The 23,974-nt window shown below is 33.0% G+C and overlaps 1 protein-coding gene and 1 non-coding gene across 7 annotated transcripts in view; both read left to right on the forward strand.

Moving 5' to 3' along the window:
* The first annotated feature begins 15,996 nt into the window (after positions 1 to 15,996).
* On the forward strand, positions 15,997 to 16,080 carry Trnal-cag. Its single transcript has one exon. It is a non-coding gene; the product is annotated as a tRNA-Leu (tRNA).
* Positions 16,081 to 22,456: 6,376 nt separating this feature from the next.
* Positions 22,457 to 23,974, forward strand: part of LOC124424200 (period circadian protein-like) — a 180,958-nt gene continuing 179,440 nt past the window's right edge. For 2 of the 6 annotated variants that reach the window (XM_046962927.1, XM_046962926.1), the window contains exon 1: positions 22,462 to 22,682. The gene's annotated coding sequence lies outside the window, so the exon portion shown is untranslated. Of the gene's footprint in view, positions 22,683 to 23,974 lie in introns of all 6 variants that reach the window. The other 4 variants (XM_046962920.1, XM_046962921.1, XM_046962922.1 and 1 more) reach the window with 4 other exon arrangements.

The raw sequence follows: 23,974 nt of genomic DNA on the forward strand, positions 1-23,974 counted from the left end.
ATTAACTACTCCAGATCGTTAGTAGATATATATATATATATATATATGTATGTATATATATATATATATATATCCTCCATTACGTTTATTATGTTTGTCTATTCTCTAATGTTATATCTACGATCGACTATCACGTTACGTGAACGATCTGACTGTAGTATCTATTAGCGATTTTTTTTCTTTTTGTTTTTTGTTTCTTTTTTTTTTTTGTTTGTTTGTTTTTAACGACAATTGAAAAAAAATTATCGGCTTGCTGCACGATATTAAATACGTTTCACAAAAAAAGACATTAAATATAAATACAAATATAAATAAAGATTTATATAATCAATTTGCAAAGTTTAAAAAAAAAAAAAAAATGTGAAAGATAAAAGTTTCACGATTATTATATTTATTTATTGATACGATATTTCAAATACTTTTATAATTATTAATTCAAACGAATACATTTTAACAAATGGAAATAAATTAATAAAGAATTTCTTTAGAAAGAAACGTAAACGTAACCATACGAAATGAAATTATTCATTGGATAAGGATATAATTAAATATTTTAAATAGGTGTTTTATCATCGATCAATAATAATGTAATAACGATCAAGGGAATACGAATGAAATGGTATTTTTTCTTTTTTTTCCAAAGGATGACCGTTCGCTCGATCGTGGAATCTTCTCCCTAAAGCACAATGTCTGAAAATCTAAAAAGGTTTTATCGGTACGATCCCAAAACGATAAATCCACGGGTACTGGCTTATCGTGGATATATCCCTTCGGGAGACATTTCTTTCATCTCTCACGAAACGCATTCTCTCTCTCTCTCTCTCTCTCTCTCTCTCTCTCTCTCTCTCGTAAGAATATAAATTGTAGTAGCATCGAACGAATTTCAATGGGCCGAGGAAGAGGAGAGGGAAGAGAAGAGAAGAGAAAAGAAAAGAAAGAATAAAAGAAATAAAAAAGTAAGAAAAAAGAGGAAAGAGTAAGAAAGGAAATAAAAAAAAAAAGACAAGGAAGAAAGAGAAAAGAACAAAAAAAAAGTACATATATATATATATATATATATATACTGAAACGTTTTAGGATTGCTATGTCAGAAGTATACATTTTACTCGCTTGGATCTGAACGCGTCTGAGATCCTTGAGCAACTTCAGAAGAAGAAGAAGAAGAAGAAGAAGAAGAAGAAGAAAAAGAAAGAAGAAGAAAAAAGAAGTAGAGAAAAAGAAAAAGAGAGGAAGAAAGAAAGAAAGAAAGGAATGAAAAAAAAAAAGAAGGGTACGTGTAAGTAGTAAATGGAAATGATCGATCCGATATGGCCGACACACACACACACACAACACACATGATTTCAGTAGAAAACGTGCGAATGAAAAAAAGATCGATCTTAAAGGAGTCTCGAATATTGTAATTGAAAATATTAATCGGGAGGGGGGATGGGGAGGGGGAGTATACATATAGAATTGTAAACGTACAGAGAGAGAGAGAGAGAGAGTGAAAAAAGATAAAAAAAAAAATTGAAAAAAAAGGGAATTCGGGGAAGAAAGGTGGACTGATAGGGTTATCGGAAGTACCTCGACGTGCATGCACACACACCACACACACACACACACAAGATATATATATATATATATTTTGACGCATCAATGGGCTTTTTGTGCGTCTGTTGTCATAGAAACGCCGTTACGCACCCTTTTCCTGTCGAGCATGGGCAAGGCCAGCATCCCCCAAGTTTTACTACACAGTTTTGTCCTATCTCGACGTTGCATCGACGTATGCATACGTATTATATGAATCTTAACATTAGAATAATATCAATCAATCTAACATTCCAATAGAAATCTCGTATTATAATTCATTTATTATTTTTAAGATTTAGAACGTACGTATCATACATTTGCTTATCTTGTATACATGGTATTAATATCGTATGAGAAATGAAATTGAGAAATATCTAATACTCTTATATATATTTTTTTTAGATGGTACGGACCGACAGTCCGCATCTATTTCTTTCTATACTTTTGAATCGCATTCACATTCCCGCGTTTTTACGCACGTACAGTAAACTCGGTCGATTTCTGAATACATCACAAGAAATAAAAATAAATAATAATAATAATAATAATAATAATAATAATAATAAAAAAAGAAAGAAAAAGAAATATATGTTCTACAAAGAAATATGCTATGTCTCTCTCTCTCTCTCTCTCTCTCTCTCTTTTATCTTCCTTTTATTTATTCTTTCTTTTTTTTCTTTTTTTTCTTTTTTTTTTTTTAAATTTCCCAACATATGTACTTATCTTAAAAGTAAATATGATAGATAGTTTAGCTTGTGGGGGAAAAAAAAAAGAAAAAAGAAAGAATTACATATCTAACTGGTGTTATTACATTAAGAAAAAAAAAAAACAAAAAAAAACAAAAACAAAAGAAAAGAGAAGAAAAGAAAAAAGAATAATCCAGAGAATTTTTTTCTAAGGACGAAGGACGATCTCATCAAAAGAATTAGAATGTTCTTTCTGGACAACAACACTTTGACTATCTCTTATTATTATTATTATTATTATTATTATTATGATCATCATCATCATCATCATCATCATCATCATCATCATTATTATTATTATTATTACTCTTTTTATCGCGAATTTTCAAGCTACAAGAGAGTTTCTCCATTTTGTCGATTATACTTTTACGAAATTCAACGCAATAGGTGGTATACATATTTTTGAGTTCATTTCCATGAAACATCTTAGAAAGACGTACGAACAGACGACAAAGAGGTAACGTTATCCATTGAGAGCAACTATGATAGGACGACGTACATACATATGCATCTATGTATCCATGTATGTATGTATGTATATATGTGCGTGCATATGTATTTTCACGAGCTAGACGGTGACATTGTGTCGTTTTTAGCACGAGGACATTAAACGCTCTCTCGATCTAACCCAATCCCACTTCTCAACAAACATCTCTACCTACCGCTATTCGCACGATGACGTAGCGTATTTATTTCATTTTTCTATTTTTTTTTTAATTTTTTTTTAATTTCTTCTCTTTTATTTTATTTTTTTATTTTTTTCTTCTCTTTCGTTTCTTTTCTTTCGCTAGCTTCTCTCTCGAATTCCTTTTCCTTTCGTTCGTTCGTTCGTCTTATTCGATTCGATCTCTTTTCTTTTTGCTTTTTTTTCTCTTCTTTTTTCTTTTTTTTCTTTTTTTTTTTTTTTAGTCAATGAATAAAAAACATCTAATCAAACATTTCATTCAGGAAATTTTATCGTACTATTTGCGAAAGCCCATGGAAATTTAATTCAAGATCGTGCTTGAATCTTTAAAATCTTTATCGCTTTTAATCAAGGTCTTGCGTGATATATTTTTTGCCTATCGCAATTCATCTTAAATTCTAATTCGCTATTACCCGAAAATGTCGTTGCTCTTGTTTATCATTATTATTATTATTATTATTATTATTATTATCATTATTAACATTATCATAGTTATTAGCGATTTTTTATATTTGCAGATGAGAAAAGAATTTAAGATATACACGCACACATATATATATATATATATATATCATACACATATATATATGTAATGACAAAAAATTGAGACTTGAGTGACGAGACTCATGCGGTTAATCGACGGAATTTATTTCAATAACGAAAATGACGTGACGCGATTACTGATAATTACCGAAGTGCTTCGACACTAACCGGTGGGGGTGCCATCGCGGAAAATCTAATTTATTAACACGATTGTCAGCTTGTGATAATCAATTAAAACGCGAGTGGATTTTCACCCTATTATATATATAAATTTAATTTCTATAAAAAGGAAAACGAGATGAAAGAATTGAGAACAAAAACAAAAAAAAAGAAAAGAAAAAAAGAAAGGAACAACGTATCCTTCGCGACGACACGTCAAACAATATTTTTTTTTTTTTTTTTTTTTTTTTTTTTTTTTTTTTTTTCAATCGTCCGTTACTCGTCCCGCTCAATTAAAGAAACAAAGTCCTTTATGGTATAGCCCAATCAGATTACGCGTTATCACGTATTAATCGTCGCGTGAATTTTAGCGAAAGCAACTCGATATAACTTCAATATAAATTGTTGACCATTGCGATAAAGAACGTTACAAGGGGATAGATGGTACTAGTAATACCAATGTACGTTTATTCACACACACACCGACACACACGCATACGAATACGAATATACATTATATATGTAGGTATATATATATATGTGTGTGTGTGTGTGTGTGTGTGTGTGTGTGTGTGTGTAAATAAACGTATAAAAGACATGTATATAGGATTTTGTGTATATACGCAGGCAATATAGTTTGCCGAGAAGCATCGTAAACTGAAAGCAAGTACAGAACAGTACAGAAGAGAACAGTTGGAGTTCAAGAACACCCGCTACCACTCCTTGATCAATACCAACAGGGATGTTTCGTTGTCCTGCTGCGAGTTCGAAAGCGCAGTGCGGTGCACGCACGCGGAATTCGCTTGGCTTTACATAGAGACATATATATATATATATATATATATATATATATATATATATATAGAGAGAGAGAGAGAGAGAGAGAGAAAAAATATCCCATGAATATTGTCCATCAAGATTATTACGAGATCTAGTAATTTTTTTTTATTACTTTTTTTTATTACTTTCTTTTTATATATATATATATATATATCTTTTTTTTCCAAAGCACATCGACGCAGAACAATTTTTTTGGTTTCGCGAAGAAATGTGTCGGGGTAACGGGCGAAGGGGAACAAATCGTTATCTGAATAAATTTTTTGACCACTTTTGAATTAACTCCCTAAGGGGATGGAACAGGAATGGGACACAGCGAGGGGATGGAAAGAGGCCCGACTAAAACCGCTTAAAAAATTCCATATGACAACTTACTTTATTAACATCCAAATATGATAACTTATTTATTTTTCCCTTTTCCTTTTTCTTCCTTTTCTTTCTATTTATTTGTCTCTTTTTTTCTTTTTTTTTTCTTTTTTTTCTTTTTATTGTTTTTAGTTTGGTTCCAAGTGCAAATAAAATAAATGAAATCATTGTCAATAGACATCGAAACGCGCGCGTGTTAGTTAATTTGTAAGGAACTCTGTTAAACGAAAAAAGAAAAAAAAAAAAAAGAAAAAAAGAGAAAACAAAAGAAAAAGAAAAGAATCTCTTTTTTCCTTTCTTTTTTTTTTTTTATTTCTACTTTCTTTTTTCGATTTATCTAATCTCTAATCTCTTTGGTTTGTGACCTACTTTTGTCGAACACACACATACATTCACACGAATATATTACAGTATATAAAGTTTTCTGTCATTCTTTCTTTCTTTCTTTTCTTTCGTTTTCTTTTTTTCTCTTTCTTTCTGTCTTTCTTTCTTTCTTTCTTTCTTTATTTCTTTCTTTCTTCTTTTTCTTCCTTAAAGAAGAAGATATATGCTTCCTATAAAGCGTGTCCAATTTAACCGTAGAGACTCCATTCTTCGAAACTGAACCGGTTCCATGTTTCTCGCTGCTAATTATTCGAACTCACGTGACTTAGCATACGGCATCGGCATTGTTTGAGTTCTTCTTCGGTAAATTAACGTCGCCGATAAGAAGAAGAAGAAGAAGAAGAAGAAAAAGAAAAAATGAAAAGAAGGGACGTCTAACGAAAAAATAATCGTCCTCGTCGTCGTCGTCATTGTCGTCATCGTCGATAGTAACATATTCAATTGGACTCATTCTCCGTTACTACGAATAACTTTTTCTTTATCTCTTTCTTTACTTTTATTTTTTCTCGTCTTTTTTTAATTTTTACTTTTATCTTCTTTTACATTCGTTTGATTTATATACTTTTTTTCTTTTCTTTTCTTCTTTCTTTTTTTTTTCTCAAATACACGGACTCGGTTCCCTCGTATTCTCTCACGATCGAAAGAAACCCCGGCGAATCTTCTGGCCAGGATTTTTTTCTCTTATTTTTCTTTTTATTTTCCCCTCTTCGCTTTTTATCTTTCACTTTTTCATCTCTTCTTCTTTTTCTTTTTTTTTCCTTTTTTTCTTTTTTCCTTTTTTTCTTTTTTTTTTTCCTTTTTTTCTTTTACCTCTCTTCCTCTTGTCTCTTTCCTTCCCCCTACTCTTTTCGAAATAATGTAAAGGAAATTGAGCGAACGAAAAACGATGCAAAGTAGAAACCGCGAAAAGAAGAAGAAACAGACAAAAACAGAGTGAGAGAGAGAGAGAGAGAGAGAGAGAGAGAGAGAGAGAAGGAGAAAGAAAGAGATAGAGATATGTATATAACACAATGTTGCAAATTTTGTGGTTGGGTTGTCTGAAAGAAGGCGGGAACGTTCGAATTTCGTGAACAGAAGAAACCTGTTTTGATGAAAGGAGGAGGGGAGGATGAGAAGGTAAAGAAGTAGCGCGAGGTGGAAGGAGGTGGATCTGGCAGGGTGTTTGGAGGGTGGGGTAAGGTTGGGGGGTGTGAAGGGGTTTGGAGGGTAGGGTAGCGTTGTGAGGAGGGGGGGAGAGGTGGACGCCTGTTTAGGATTCTACACGATGGTGATACGTTATTCCGGTTTCTCTTCTTTCGAAAAGCACGCAAACGATATACATATACATATATTTCTTTCTCTCTCTTTCTCTCTCTCTCTCTTTCTCTTCTTTCTTTCTTTCTTTCTTTCTTTATTTCTCATTAGTTTCTTTTTTCATCGCAATGTGGTGTCGTTGTCGTTGTTGTTGCAGGTCTTGCTGCTTACGAGAGCAGAGGACGATTTATGCAGCCATGTCAAAAGGACGTTGACCAGACACGCAGGCTACTCGTGACGAATATCTTTCTCTTTATTTTCTTTTCTTTTTTGGTATTCTCTCTCTCTCTCTCTCTCTCTCTCTCTTTCTTTTTCTTTCTCAAGAGATTGAAAGATAGATACATTGAAAGAGAGAAAGAGAGAAAAGATCAAGTCCGATGACGCAGAGCCCATAGAAAGAGAGAATACACGTGTCTGTATATATAGATATATACTTACGTACATACGTATTGTATATATGTGTGTGTATGTATATATATATATATATATACATATATTTACGAGATAACCATCGAACAAATTTCTTTCTTAAACTCTGTTTTGCGGGTTGCTCCTTCAATAGCCAACCTTATCCATACGTAGTTTAGGCCTGGACAATTGATTTTTTTTTTTTTTTACTTTCGTCCCGATTAATTTTATTCATTATTTCTCAACGTTATCGATGCAATTTAACATCGAGAAGCTAAAGGCTGCCTACGCGTATTTGTCTTTTTCTTTTTCTACTTTGTTTTCTTTTTTCTTTTTTTTTTCTTTTTTTTTTTTTATTTTTTCTTTTTTAATTATCCTTCTTCTCGCATATACATATATATGTATAATACAATGTGTATATTCCCCAACTGCGGAATTATTATCCGCATATTGTAATTATTTTCTGCACGGTTTTGTTTATGATTTTATTATATACTTGAAACTTAATTTATATATATATATATATATATATATTCTATAAACTTGTATAGTTAATTTTAATGAAATATCATTTAACAGATAGAAATTAATTATAATTAAAATATTATAATAATATAAAAATTATATATCTAAAATGAATAATATCATTTATATAAATATTTAATTAATATATAAATCTTATTAATATTAATTTATTAATTTTTAAATGATTGATTTACAATTAAATTCAATAGAAGAAAAAATAATTAATATCATTTATAATAAACAATACGATATATCAATATCAATTTATTTTTAAATTAATTATTATATAAAATAATACGTTAAAATAGTTCTATCAATGAATTCCTTCGATGGGTATCATCAATCTTCCCTCTAAGGAAATAACGACGAGGGACTCAGAAGGATATCAACGAGAGGTAGGACAACAAGAAAGGAGGAGCCATGAAGAGAAGCAAGTGGCAAAGGACCAAAGGTGAATGCACATTCTCCTGGTGTATTATAATTGCAGTTGGAGCCCCTCCTCCTGCAATGCTATTAAGCCAGTCACGATCGCTTGCCCTTGGACCGTAGTTGCACATATTGCGTCCTTCTCCTTCCTTCTCTCTCCCTCTCTCTCTTTCTCTCTTTCTTTCTTTCTTTCCCGCTTTTTCTTTATTTCTCGTTCCGACTATCGTTTCTTTAGGTTCGATCGTTCTTCTTGCTACCAACTACTTACATTATCCATCCAATTCGTTTGATTGCTAACCAGTCCATAAAATTATTTTCAGAATAAAGAGATAATTTTTGAGATTTGCTAATCAATCATTTCAGTTAAGATGGATTATAGTAATCTAATATATATTAGAAATGTTGATTGATTTTTTTTATTAGCAACAAACAATCTTTATCAGTCCACTGATTTATCATCGCTTTTCATATTAATTTAATTTAATTTAATTTCATTTTATTTTATTTTATTTATTTGACAAAAAAAGGAGGGATAATTTTTGAAATTTGTTAAATCAATTGTTCGAGTTAGAACAATTGTGCGTAGTCTAATGATATGTCAGTAATTATTGATTGATCATTGGTTTTTTTTATTTTTAAAATTCAATTTTAATCAGTACACTGATTTATCCGTCTCTTGTAGTAATTTTAATTTTCTTTATTTTTTTATTTATTTATTTATTTATTTATTTATTTATTTATTCGATATAATAAGTCTAAGGGTAATATTATTTTGAGAATAAAGATAATCCGGATATTATCTTATTTTAATAAATCATATATCGTGGCAGCAGTTTAAGAAATAATAATTGATTATTGGTTTTTCATTTCCATTAGTCAATTTTAATCAGTCCACTGAATCGTCGTTTCTTAAAATAAAATTCTGTTTCGTTTATATATTCAACAAAATGAAGAAAAATAAGTTTTTCAAGGATTAAATTACTTTCAGAATGTGAATAATTCGATATTACGTAAATGAACCATTGTGACTTAGGATGGATTTGGTTGAAGTTAATAAAAAAAAAAAATATATATATATATATATATATATATATATATATATATATATATATATAGAAAATAATAAAATATTGATTAGGTGTATTGTTTTTTGATTTATACTGATTAATTCGATTCATTCTTCGATTCATCCTATCGTACGTAAAATAATTCTGGTTTGTTTATTTATCTCAAAAAAAAAAAATAAAAAAATAAAAAAATGGAAGGAAAATAAGAAAAAGATTCGTCGATCAAATTATTTCGATAATAAAAGAAGATAAAAATGATCTTAAGATATCTATGGAAAAATCATTTTTATTAGGTCAATATATATATATATATAGTCTATGTAATATTGATATAGTTTATTCTTTATCGGATATTTCATTTCCAACTCATCGATTTAAAATTAATCATCTCCTCTAACAATATTCTTTTATTATTCTTTATTTATTTAACATGAATATGATATGAATGAGAGATATTTAAGGATTAATCTTTAACCTAATATATACATATATATATATATATATATATATATATATATATATATATATATATATATATATATATATATATATTTATTTATCGATGTATAGCGAATACAAATTCTCTGAATATCCTGAGAAATCTGGTAATATCGAATGACCATGTTTTAAATTAAACCACCGTCGTGTTATTAATTATAAAGAAGGAAATATTAAATACGAATATTATAAACGCGCGCGCGCACGTATATACATACATACGTAAAATAAACACGTACACATATATAAATGTTCATGATACTTCGTAACGGTGAATAAAAAAGAAAAAAGAAAAAAAAAGAAAACAAAACACAAAAAAGGAAAGGAAAAAAGAAAAAAAGGAAGAAGAGAGAGTGGGGGGAAAAAATGCACAAATAGCTTAATTCGAAGATAGCGAATCTCACGCGAGATTCTTGATACTGTCATAAATTTTCTTATCCCTCTTTCCTACCTTCCTTCCTCTCGCCCCCCTCCCCCACTTCCCTCCCCACCCACTTTCTCTTCGTTCATAATAATAACGACGCTACACGTCTTCTCGTATTGCAGTGGTCCCTCTCTCTCTCTCTCTCTCTCTCTCTCTCTCTCTCTCTCTCTCTCTCTCTCTCTCTCTCTTTGCAGTAATCGAAAGGACAAAAATGAAAATGTAAAAGGATAAGAAGGAAAAGAAAAAGGATAAAGGAGAAAATTATGTAAATGAGACATGTATTCATCTTTCTGTTTGCCGTTAGAGCATTAAGTGAGTATACTTATCGATGGTCCTTGGTGTTATTAAGTACGATGCAATACTTTCTAATTTTTTCCTTCCTTTTTCTTTTTTTTTTTTTTTTTTTTCTTTTATATAAATTCTTAATCTCATGAAACTATCATTATATTCCACTCGCGTCGTTCTAATTCACGATATTTTCAGACATACTTCATTTATGTATTTCATTTATTATTATTATTATTATTATTATTATTATTATATAGATATTATATAGATGTTATTTTACTTATTTATATTACGTTTATCTCAAATCCCAAATCAACGATAAATTAATTAATGAAAACATTATTATATTTACGTTTTATTCGGGAATGGGGTTGAAAAAAAAAAAAAATACGATATTTATAAAATTATTGAAAAGATATCAAAATGTGAAATGTAATATCTAGAAGCAAGCTGCACAAGATATTAGACAGGCAGACTGCGATCAAAGAAAGAAACGCGCAGGTGTTCCGCAAAAGTTTGCGTTGCTTCGTTAAAACCTTCTGTCCCGATGGTGCATGACGATGATGACGACAACAACAACGATAATGATGATGATAATAATAATAATAATAATAATAATAATAATAATAATGATGATGACGATGATGATGATGATAGCGGTGTTATTGTAACGTGACCTTGAACATGAGCCGTTTGCCATCCTGCCGTCCACCTGTTTCGTCCCAAAAACTACGTCGACCTTGAACGTTAAACCATCACGTAACATCATCACGACCACCGTGATCATCGCTGAACGAAGAAGCTTCCTTCTTTCCAGGAAACTATTACTTACGTTCTTCTTTGTCGGTGTTTACCGTAGAAAAGAAAAGAAAAGAAAAGAGAAAAAAAAGAATAGAAAAACAGAGAGAAATAGTCCACTTCCGATTGGTCGTTAACATTTGAAAAAAAAAAAAAAATAATAATACAAAAAATATAAATATACAAGAAGTATCCCTTTCTTGTACGAATATCAAAATCATGCATTTATTTGATAAATGAAATTTCGTGATATGAAATAAGTAAAAATAAATGAATTAATTATACATATAGGTATATATATATATATATATATATATATATATATATATGTACGTATATATGTATGTAGATAGATATGTGTTTGATGGGGGGGGGGATAAATGGTAAAAAATTAAGATTCGCATTTCGCTGAAGCTGAGAATATAGTGGAGCTGCTCAAGAAAGAGAGAGAGAAAGAAAGAGAGAGAAAGAGAGAGAGAGAGAGAGTGAGAGAAGCAGTAAGTTCAAGACAAACAAGAAATGAATTCCCTTGCGAGGGAAGCCCTTCGCTTGGCTTTACAATGCAGTCGCTCGGTGGTCGAGATTCTAAAGCAGTTTCTTTCATACTGTAGACTCCCGTTCTATGTATGGAATGTGAGTATAGTAACCCAGTGACACGTAAGGAATCCTAACAAACTAGTGCCCTCACTTCTTGCGTTGCTATGCCTCTAGTACGTACCACTTCGAACCCTTTTTGTAAAGAAACCTACAAATATATGTATATATGTATATATATATATATATATATCGTTATTAAATATTAGAACGAATCGAGATATCATACATTCTTAAAAGAAATAGTTCGAATGTTATCGAATATTTCATAGAAATATTTTTCGAAGAAAATATAAGAGTTGAGTATGAGAGAGAGAAAAAAAAAACAAAAGAGAATTAAAAAAATATATTAAAAAATAATAATTCAAAAGAACATTGATAACTATCTCCAAGCTCATCTTAATTATATCATTGTAAATAAGATTGTGTCTGTTCTTACGTACGTACATGAATGCATTGGTGAAATATGCCAATGAAATAAACCAGTTCTCATTCTTTTCTATTTATTTTTCTTCAAATGAAAAAATCCGAGTGATGAAGGAAAAGAAAAAAAGAATTTATCACGATCGCTTATATGATCGTAATAAATTCTACGATTGAATTTAAATTAAAAAAAGCTTATGATATAGACGATAAACGACATAGTTATTATCGCAAAAAGTTCTATTCTTTTCCTCGTTATTTAAGTCTCATTTTGTTCTTTCGATTTTCACTTGATATCTTCTCGTAAACAAAAACTTATAATTTGACAGAGAAAGAGGGACAAATGGACGGGTGGGTGGTTTGTTTAAATGAATGGTTGGAGATTGCAACTAAACTAAGGAATAAATAGTTGAGTTGGTGTTCCTTCACCATCGTGATCGTATTCGTGTTGCGACGATCGACGATTAGGAGCAGGTAAATCGCTTCCAGCCGAAGGAAATGCACCATCCAGTTTTATAGCTCGTACCAGGAGACTCGAGTTGAGTGGAGTCGTACAGTGGAGCAGTTTAGTTGGAAGCGAGGCATAAAAGAGAGAAAGAGAGAGAGAGAGAGAGAGAGAGAGAGAGAGAGAAAAGATAGATAGATAGATAGAGAGAGAGAGAGAGGAGTAAGAAGAAAGAAGAACACCACGGTGACGGGTAAGAAGAAGAAGAAGAAGAAGAAGAAGAGGAAGAAGAAGAAGAAGAAGAAGAAATAGAAGAAAGAGAGGATGCAAAAAGGGGACAAGGGGGAGGGAGAAGGGTGGAGGGAGGGAAAGGAGAACTCGCAAAAGGGGAGAAGAAGTGTAGAGGGGTAGGAACTGAGACGTCGGTGATGGTGGCAGACTCGATGCAGAGACTTGCTCTTTGGAGAGGGACGGAAAGAAGAGGATGAAGAGAAGGAAGAGAGAGAGAGTATGTATATGTGTGTGTGTGTGTGTGTGAGTAAAAGAGAGAGAGAGAGAGAGAGAGAGAGAGAGGATAAGAGGGGAATCTTAACGTCGTCCTTAGCTCTCGGACGGTCCGGCCTTGAGACGCAGCGACGCTCAATGCGACTATGCAATCTTGAACTATTCGAGACACTGCACCGGACCCCGCACCGGAAATCGCACTACCTGACAATCTTTTCTTCTCTTTAACGACATAGAAAGAAAGGAAAAAAAAAAAAGAAAAGAAAAAAGATAGGATGAAAAATACTGAACGAACGAAGGAACGAATTTACGAACGACAATGAAAATTAACAAGATTTCTTTCTTCTTAGATCCTATATAATTTCCCATTGTTCCGAAAGTATTACGATAGAGTTAGATAATAATAAAAAAATAAAAAAAATTGTATCGTAGATCTATATACGATTTATCGAAAGTAAACGTAAATCGATAATTTTGTTAAATTGTCATAAAAGCTCGTTTGAGATTTTTTTCATTGGGAATCAAAAGAGAAATTGTATTTTAAAATTGTATTTCATTAAAAACGTATTAAAAGCTAATATTACTTAATGAGTTATATCAGCTAATTTTTCGACGAATAGATTGGTTGGTAGAATGATAGGCAGATAGGTAAATAGATAGAAATAAGTATTTATTTACTTACTTGCTTACTTATGTTTGAATACGCCAGGTGCCACCATGCACTCTTCCATTGTTCCGTCAATGAATTCCAATTTCTAAGTTTAAACGGCCTTGCACCACCGACTGGTAGACCCGTTTAGTTAGTATCATGGTTTTTGCGTTCCACCATGTAATTCGAATCAATGATATAATTGGAAATGTTTTTCATGTTACATAACAAGGACGATGATAACGATAAAGACATCGGCGAAAATTAACGGGATATCTTTGATACTTTCGAGTGATCTATTATCGTTCTTTAGTTTATCTTTACGTTTGTTTTTGTCTGCCAACCTCTGTTAAGCGGATTCTACGTCGGCCATTTTCTTTAAATATGTCCGACTCAATGCTCCATATTTTTCTTCGAAATAATACTTTAACAGGATAATATTATATTTTTATTTCATATTTAATACTCGATCGAGTCCGATATCTTTTATGTTACGGCATATAAATTTATAAATAAAAAAGTATATTACATCAAAGTGTATTATACCCACGCATCGAGTAGACAGTGAGAGAGAGAGAGAGAGAGAGAGAGACACAGAGAGAGAGAGAGAGAGAGAGAGAGAGAGAGAGAGAGACGGACAGAGACACACGTGAGGTTACGTCAACGTGGGGTTATGTACGCGATCCAATTAATTTGACGCATTAGTAAATTAACCGTACGTTGCTCTCAACGCGTATTTCTTCATTCTCTTTGATTTATTACAAACCTTTTTATTATCCAATCTAAAACTCTGTTCTCCTCCTCCTCCTCTTCTTCTTTGTCCTTTTTTGTCGATTAATTCGCGCGCAATATTGTTCGATCCGACTAATATATTAATTTTTCAAATTCGTTCGATACTATAAAGCAAATTTGTAAACACTAATGACGTGTAGGCGAAGTAAAATGGTAAATTTTTTTTTTTTTTTTTTTTTTTTTTTTTAATACACATATAAAACAAACGATTCCTATTAATAACAAGTAATATATCACTTGTCCTACGACATCTTGAATATTCATTGGACATTTTCCTAATCATTATTCCCATTCGTAAATCATTATTACCGTCATTTTTCATCGCGAATCACTTTTAATCGTTCGATATAATTTAATAAGAAAATTGCGCGGTCGAATGAAATATTTTTGTTTCTCTCTCCTTTTTTTGTTTTCTTTTGTCCCTCGTTCGTTTCGCTTTTTAAAATTTTTTATTACATAGAAACAAAGAAACGTTTCATTATTGTTGTTACTGTTTTTATTACTTTTTTTTTTCATTGACAATCAAGTATATTAAACGTTCATATGATTTAATTCGATAATTATATCTCAAATATCTTTTTTTTTTTCTTTTTCTATTCTTAATAACACAGGTAAAGAGACTTTATGTTGTTCTTTTGTTTTTGTCATTATTTTTGTTAGTATAATCGGTGTTATCATAATTTTTTATTGACAATATCGAATCAATTAATCGTTCATACGATTTAATGAGAAAATTATACGAGCGAATATCTTTTCGTTTTGTCTTTCCTTAACAACATAAATCAAGAATTATTGTTTCCGTTACAATCTTCTGTTTTTTCTTTCTTTTTTTTTTTTTTTAATTGACAATCGAATCTATCAAAATGATCCATACGATTTAACTGGAACAAAATTTATACCAACGAATATTTCTTTCTTTTCTCTTTCTTTTATTTTTTTTTTTTTTTTTTTTTTTTTGGGAACTCTTAACGACATAAGCGAAAAAATATTATTCGTTATCCTTACGATCTGTTGTCTTTTTTTTTTTTTTCTTTTTTTTTAATCTTTTTATTGACAATCAAGTATATTAATGAATTTCATGTATATTAAACAATTTCATATCATTCAGTCATTGAAACGATCTGATTGAAAACCGATAAAAAATGTTTGTTTGTTACGCATGAAAAAGGAAAGAAAAAAAAAAGAAAAAAAAAAAAAAGAAGAAAAAAGAAATGGAAAAAAAATATTTTGTCAATAAATTGAAATAAATGGTATTGAATAGATTATGATTAGAAAATTTTTGAGCTTTTGAATAAGAAACGTTGATTTCTTAAAGAATCAGTCAGTCAGTAAATTAGTTAGTCAGTCAGTCATTTGAGTTGATACGTTCGTTCGTTCTGTTCGTTCACTCGCTCCTACGTTCGTTCGTTCGTTCGTTCGTTCGTTCGTTCGTTCGTTCGTTCGGCACCGGTAGTTATTTTCGCCTAGCTCAGAGATAAATTTAGCGATGCAGACCAGTTTTTCGATTAGAGTACATTCTACCCACGAGGAGAGAATTATTAAAATACGAAGAACAATCGGTCGGACACACGTCAGAATGGCCGAGCGGTCTAAGGCGCTGCGTTCAGGTCGCAGTCCACTTATGTGGGCGTGGGTTCGAATCCCACTTCTGACAGCTTTAATTTTTTTCCTACTCTCTCTTTGTACTTAAGTACATACGTACGAACGTGTACGACGTACTATACACGTACGGGGTCACAGGGGTATGTGCCATGTATTTATATGACGTATGCATGCACGCCGCATCTCTCTCTCTCTCTTTCTCTCTCTGTTTCTTTCTGCTGTGTGCCACGTGTATTTGTGTGTCTGTGTGTTCTTTTTTCTTTTTTCTTTTTTACATAACGTTAAGCTCTTCTTTAGCTCGGCCATTCACGCGATATCGAATGTTAGTCTCGTATATCACGAATTTTCATTCCCCTTACGACGTCTCTCGATTCTATCGAAAATAAATTAAATCCATATATTTATTATGATCGGATCAGAAAAAAAAAAAAAAAAAATAGAAGAAAAAAAGAAGCAACGCGAAAAGAAAGAATCGCATAAATTTCTATTCGATACTTCTCATTGAAAAAATGGACACCTGAACAATAGACTTTTATTATCGGTAATAAATTTAATTATAATTTAACAAACGACGAGTATCGTTTAGAAACGAATAATCGGACGCTAAGCTAAAATTGGCTAACTGGTGTATGTATATTTAATGAACGGAATCTAAATTGGTACAGGTTATAATTATTCTAAGGTAGTTTTTGCAAGGGATACGATATTTAAAACGTTATGTAAAATCGATCGTTAGATTTTGAAGTCGACGATTGAAAAAAAAAAAAAATATATATATATATATATATATATATATATATATATATATATATGTAAAAAACATAGATGTCATATGGAATAAATTTGAACGATTTGAAATAAATTAGTTTGGAATTTTTTTTTAATATTTTCTCGAAAAATTACAAATTCCTTTGATCATTACTTTAGCCATCGAAAATTCCATCGTACGTTCGAATAAACGATATTTCGAATAAAGATCGATTCTCTTGCAATAAAAAAAAAAAAAACGTGAAAACTATTTATCCGATACGATCGAATCAAAATTGCATTTTTGATTTGGCCGATGAAAATGGAGAAACGATGATAAGAAGGAAAAAAGAAAGAAAGAAAGAAAGAAAGAAAGAGAAAAAAAAAGAAGAAGAAAAAAGAAGAAGAAGAAAAAGAGAACCACGAGGAAATAAAAACAAAAACAAAAAAAAAAAACAAAAAAGGAAAGACAAAAAGAAATTTAATTTACGAGAAAACACATATAAGTAAAGAAAGGCGTCGGCGAACTCAAGTATTTCGTTTCTCTCACATTCCTGCGCTATTTCTCGATGGACTGTACTTTTCTGCATGGGAAGCCGAAGGATGAGGCGCGGAGGAGGAGAGGAAGGAGCAAAAGAAGAAGAAGAAGAAGAAGAAGAAGAAGAAGAAAGAGAAGGAGGAGGAGGAGGAGGAGGTGGAGGAGGAGGTGGAGATAACCTTGGTTAGAACGTAGACGAGAATAGGGGTAACATAAGGCCAGAAGATAGATGCAACTAAACGTACTATATATGTATTTGTGTTGCGGAGTCACCAACACTATTGCCAATGCACCACTACAACTGCAACGAACGAAGAAAAACGAAACTCGAACGGCATATCCTAGCCGCTCGCGAAAATCTTATACGCATGTGTTCCTCTCTCTTTTTCTCTCTCTCTCTCTCTCTCTCTCGCTCTTTCTCTCTCTGTGTGTGTGTGTGTGTGTGTATACATGTTTTTTTTTTTTTTTTTTTTTTTTTTTTTTTTGAAGGTTTATGTATATGCATGAGATATAGGAGAAGGGGAGAGATTAAGGAGAAAGAGAGTGAGGAGGAACATAGATGGTAGGGGACATGCCAGCTTCGAAACTCTCTTTTCGACATTCGAGAAGTATTATTTTATCGAAACGAGTTTCCTAAGTAAACCGAGTAATAGCGTGAGAGACTGGACAACAACTGGGACGAAACTGATAGAAAGAAAGAAAAAAAAAACAAAAAAAAAAAAACAAAAAAAAAACTATAATATAGATGAAATATTAAAGGAAAAAAGAGAAATAAGGGAGGGGAGAGAGAGAGAGAGAGTGGGGGGGGGAGAGGCAGAGGGGCGGGGAAGGGAAGTAAGAAAAAATATAAATAAATAAAACAGAAAGAAAAAAGAAGAAGGAAAAGAGAAAAAAAAACACGGAGTAACAAAAACGAAGAAACAATCGATATATCCGCAAGAGGATTTACATTTGGATAAAGGTGATTTATACATTTCGAGCTACGTTCTCTTCGGCCATAAAAGCTTGACATTTACGTAGAGTGCATCGCGCATATACCTACACTATTTATATAACGAGATTTTAACAAGACATTCGTAAGTCGCGCGCTCTGATCCTTTGTCCGCTTGCCGCTGTAACTTTGCAAAAAGGAAAAAAAAGAGGAAGATGCAGACAGAGATATAGACAGAGAAAAAGAGAAAGAATGAAAGAGAGAGAGAGAGAGAGAGAGAGATTTCTAATCTTTTTTTTAAGACCTTGGTAGAGTTCCAAAATCTCAAAGAACGCTCGAACATATTTAACATCGTCTATATCGATTATAATTTGTTTGCTTTAATATTTCCAAAAAGGAAAGAAAAGAAAGAAAGAAAGAAAAATGAAGAAAAAACAAAATAATTAAGTGATCGTTAAAAGATTACAGAAAAGAAAAAAAAGAAAAAAAAAGAAAAAAGAAGAAAAATATCACGAATACATTAATTTTGTCGATTTGATTTAATAATCGTTCTCCATTCATTAACCAATGACCCCCAGTGACAAAATACTCTTATACATTTATTTGCACGCTTTATCGGTATACGTGTACACGTATAACGATGCCCCGAAGCGCAAATTCGTCTCCTCTTTTTCTTCTTCTTCTTCTTCTTCATCTTCATTTTCATCTTCATCATCTTTATCTTCTTCGGACACGAACGCCTTCCACGAAACGTCTCCGAAATTGGCCGAATGCGCTCGTAAGCGAGCTCAAATTCATTCGAACGAGCGAGCGAGCTAGACAGAGAGAGAAAAAGAGAGAGAGAGAGAGAACGCGGCGCGAAGATTTATCAAAATAAATAACGGGGCCTACATGAAAGTTTAAAGGCTGCGCTGCTAGCTGGCACACATACGCCGCTCAAACGCAACGCCAGTGCCGCACAGCACCGCACGCCACCGCACCGCACCGCATCGCAACGCACAGTGCCGCACCGTACAGCGTACCGACGTTCTTTTCCGTTCCGTCCTCTTCCCCTATGCTGCTCCTCTAAGTAACCTTGAGAGTCGTTGAGAAGCGACGGCCATCTTGCCGAGAGATGCACTTTTGTTTTTTGCCCGTGTGCAAGACTCGCTGCTCTCCGTCCGGTTTCTCTCTCTCTCTCTCTCTCTCTCTCTCTCTCTCTCTCTCTTTCTTTCTTTTTCTCTTCTCGTGTACTCTCTTCTATCTCTCTTTTTTATTCTCTCTCTCTTTCTCTTTCTTTACCTCCTCTTCACTCTCTTTTCTTCTGCTTCACGTTCCTCGTATACTCTCTCTCTCTCTCTCTCTTTCTCTTTTTCCTCTTTTGCTGTTCCCCTATCTTCCTTTCTCATTCTCTCTTTCTCTCTCTTTTGCTGTTCCCCTATCTTCCTTACTCTCTCTCTCTCTCTCTCTCTCTCTCTCTCTCTCTCTCTGTTGCTCTCTCTATCTGTTTCTCTTTCTTTCTCTCTTTCTTTCACGCTCGTTTCGCCTCGCCCGAGCTCGCGGCAAATCGCACTGGTGTTCTCCATCCGTTCGTCCTACATGCCTCCTACCACAGATTACCGACCAGAATGCAGGCAGCCTTCCACAGTTTCTCACCTCCTTCTCTATTCCTCCACTCTTTCACCTGCGACGAGTTGCATTCTATCTCTTTTCATTCTCTTTATCTCTTTCTCTCTTTCTCTTTCTCTATCCATCTATCTATCTATCTATCTATCTCCATTTACCTCTATCCATCTCTCTCTCTCTCTCTCTCTCTCTCTCTTTCTGTTCATCTATCTATCTCTATCCATCTCTATCTCTTTTACTTTAAGTCTCCTTCCGATCGTACCAAATTGACGTGACGTACGCGACCAATCACCTTCGATCACTCTCAGTCAAAGTGAATATAAGCAACTAATACCTCCAGATGTGTATTAATATATCCAATTTTTATATTCCCATCATATCAATTTGATAAAATTATGTTACTTTTCTCTTTCTCTCTCTCTCTCTTATTTTTTTTCGTTGCCTTTTTACTATTTAGTTTCGTTCGATCGTAGTAATAATAATAATAAAAATAATAATAATAATAATAATGATAATGATAATGATATTACACGGTACGATCAAAGCCGTTAATCTTGTCTTTCTTAAACACATTCGTGCTTAACCACCTAAGCATTAAAATATTCTACGGTTATTATTTATCAGAATACATTTTGCTACGTTAATTGCGATATGAATTATTTATAAACGCACGTACTTACATAGAATATATATATTTATGTATATATATATACGTATGTACTTACTTACGTAGAACCTCGAGCATGAAACGCTGATACATTACTTACATGCTAGCTTGGATTGCATCTGGGAAAGGATGAATTAATGTGTGTCGTATAATTAATGAAAATTATAGAAACGTTTGATGTGTTCCTAACCTCAATCCAATTGTACGAGCTCTTCATGGGACGGACATACGATCGTCTAGGAAGTTTTCACAAATCAAATTTCGGATTAATTTTCTTTCATTTTCTTTTTTTTTTTTTCTTTGATTTTTCTTTGTTTTTTTTTCTTTTTGTTATTATTATTTCGAAATTATATTCCACCATGACGATTAGACAAGAGAAACAATTATTGACAATATGGTCCGCGAATTTGTTATCACATAAACCATGAACACTCGATATCGCATGAAAATAATAAATCTCGAAAGTTTTTCTCAGACATGAATAATTCATAAATTTATAAGAAGCCAGTATTTCGACGAAAAGATAAGTAAGGAAATAAGTAGGATTGCAAAAAAAAGAACACTCGATCGACCAATGAGATTTGTTTTAATTTGAAAATCTTCGAAAATCAAAGATTTCCGGTTGTGTTTAATACGTAATCGATATATCGATCGTATCGTCGTAACGATTAATCGTAGAATCGATGTAAATGTCTGATTCGTCGTTGTGTTGAAAATCAACGTGAAATTTCGTATTCTCATATTTTCGCGTCTTTTTTTTTTCTCTCTTCCTCTCTTCGATTTCGAAGTATTCGACATTTCGCGTGTTTGTAATTTTAAAGCGCGCAAGCGCCCGGTTAGGTTACGATGCGTGCGCATCCGTAAACACACGGACCCTTTAAAAATGCATGTAGGTGCAATTTTAGCCGGAGCTATTCGTGTCCAATCGTTCGTTTCATAATCTCGAATCGACGATTCAGATTTCTCGTACGTATTAAACCAGAGATTTTAAACCTGCACTTTATAATAATAATAATAAACAGACTTATATACTGTATTTCTCTTAACCTAAAAAACTAATGTTTATTATACCTGTATTATATTATATTATATATATATATATATATATGTATACAGATGTGTGTAACTCGAAATGAGAATTTTATCGATCGAGGCGTTTTCGATTCTCGATTTATAATAATAATAATCAAACGTGTAATATAATTTATATAATAACAAGTTTCCAGTAAATAATTTAGTATCGCCAAAAGTCATGGCAGAATATATATATATTTATATATATATTTCATAATCTACAAATTTAATTCGATTTATATTCGATCGAATTGCTTACGGTATCATAATTTGAATAAATAGTAACGTCCGTATAGTTCGTTAAGTGTGACAACGTTGCAAAAACAAACGATCATTATCGTTCCGTAATTTCTGTTCGAAGTAGTCACGCGTCGGAGATGTATCTTAACCTATAAACTTAAAATGCTATTGTTAATTATATTTTATCGATCGTGATAATTTTTCCATCGATTTTTCGTTTCGATAATTCAACGTATCGTTGTTGTTGATAGGATACAAAAAAAATAATAGAGTAATATTATTTATTTGTACGTATAGAGAAAAATGTTAGCAAATCGAGTTATTCGTTAAATCAGAAAGAACGAAAGAAAGAAAGAAAGAGACGGACAGATAGAAGATAGATAGATAGATAGATAGATAGATAGATAGATAGATAAAGATAGCGAGAGTGTAGAGAGAAAGAAGAAGTGGGGGCGTCGGTCGAGAAAAAGCGCGTTCGTAGGTTTGAGGAAGCGAGAGAGAGAGAGAGAGAGAGGGAGAGAGGAAGGGAGGAGGAAAGAAGATAAAGAGAAATAGAAAGAGAAGGACGAACGACAACGACGACAACGACGGGGCATCGAAATTTCATGCGTCGAGTAGTGGCGGGCGAGAGAGACAGGGTCAGTGGCTGGTCTCTCGTCGTGGTTCGAAGGAGGGACCGGTAGCGCCACCGTCGAGGCCGACGGCCAAATCGTGAAACACGCGGCCGGCGCACGAGTCGCGTCGAGCGCCGCAGTCGCGCGCTTGCACTCTCAGCGGTGAAGCGGAGTCTTCTAACGTGCGTAACACACAACACCACACGGAACGCCGGAACACGTCTCTCTCTCATCAGTGGTACATATACATATATATATATATACATACATATATATATATTAGCAAAGGAGTATATAAGATTATACGATAAATCATTGATATATATTATATATATATATTATATGCGTACATATATATATATATACTGCGTGAGCCCCTATGTATACACGTACGTGTGCATAGAAAACGCGCACTGGTAAACAAACACACGATACACGTACACACACATATCACATACACACACACACACACACACACACACCTACCATACGTATTTACATCATAAATATTATTATCGAGATATATATATATATATATATATTTTCGTGAAGTTTTTCATCGCTCTTCGTACGCACTCGGTGATTCGAAAGGAAAGGAAAAGAAAAGAAAAGAAAGAAGAAGCGTTAGTTATCTTTGGAGATTCCCTCCTTCAGAATCGTCCCCGTGAGAGACTTGGATCGTGTGCGCGTGCTGTCCCTCTCTTTCTCGTCGTCGTCGTCGTCGTCGTCGTCGTCGTCGTGGTCGTCGTGGTCGTCGTTGTCGTCGTTGTTGAAATAACGAGAGGCCGACGAGAGTGAGAGAGAGAAAAATAGAAAGAGAAAAAGAGAGAAATCCTCTCCCGCGGTGTCGTGTCGTGTCGTGTCGTGTCGTGTCATCGTGTCGTCGTCGTGTCCTGTCGTGTCGTCGTTGGCGCGCGCGCGCGCGCGCCTCTACGAGAGAAAGAGAGAGATAGCGGCAGGGCCGGTGTGACAAGGACAAGTACACAACGTTGTTAGAGAGAGAGAGAGAGAGAGAAGGAGGCTGAAAGAGAAAAAAGAGAGAAAGAGAGAGAGAGAGAGAGAAAGATATTACAAGACGTGGAATCGGCCGCGTTTTCGTCAAAGAAGTTCGTCGAGAAAACGAACGTGAGAATTACGTTTGAAATAGAAAGAAAGAAAGAAAGAAAAAGAAGAGAGAGAGAGAGAGAGAACGGCGAATAATCGCGTAGTATCTTCTCGTATATAGATAAATAAATAAATACGTAGAAGTATTTTTGAAGGACGGCCCGTGTCTTTTCTACTCTTCTCTCTTACGTTGATATAAATATATATATATATATATATATAGAGAGAGAGAGATTGAGAGAAAGAGAAAGAGAGAGAGAGAGATAGTATATTGTTGATAGTGCGAATTAAACGGATATAATAGAAAATCCGGGAAGCAGGAGTAGCTTAGAGGAAGAAGAGGATAGGATAATAATAATAATAATAATAATAATAATAATAATAATAATAATAATAATAAATAGTAGTAGTAGTAATAATAATTAT

The sequence above is a fragment of the Vespa crabro genome, chromosome 5 (assembly GCF_910589235.1).
Source record: "Vespa crabro chromosome 5, iyVesCrab1.2, whole genome shotgun sequence".
Classification (NCBI taxonomy): Eukaryota; Metazoa; Arthropoda; class Insecta; order Hymenoptera; family Vespidae; genus Vespa; species Vespa crabro.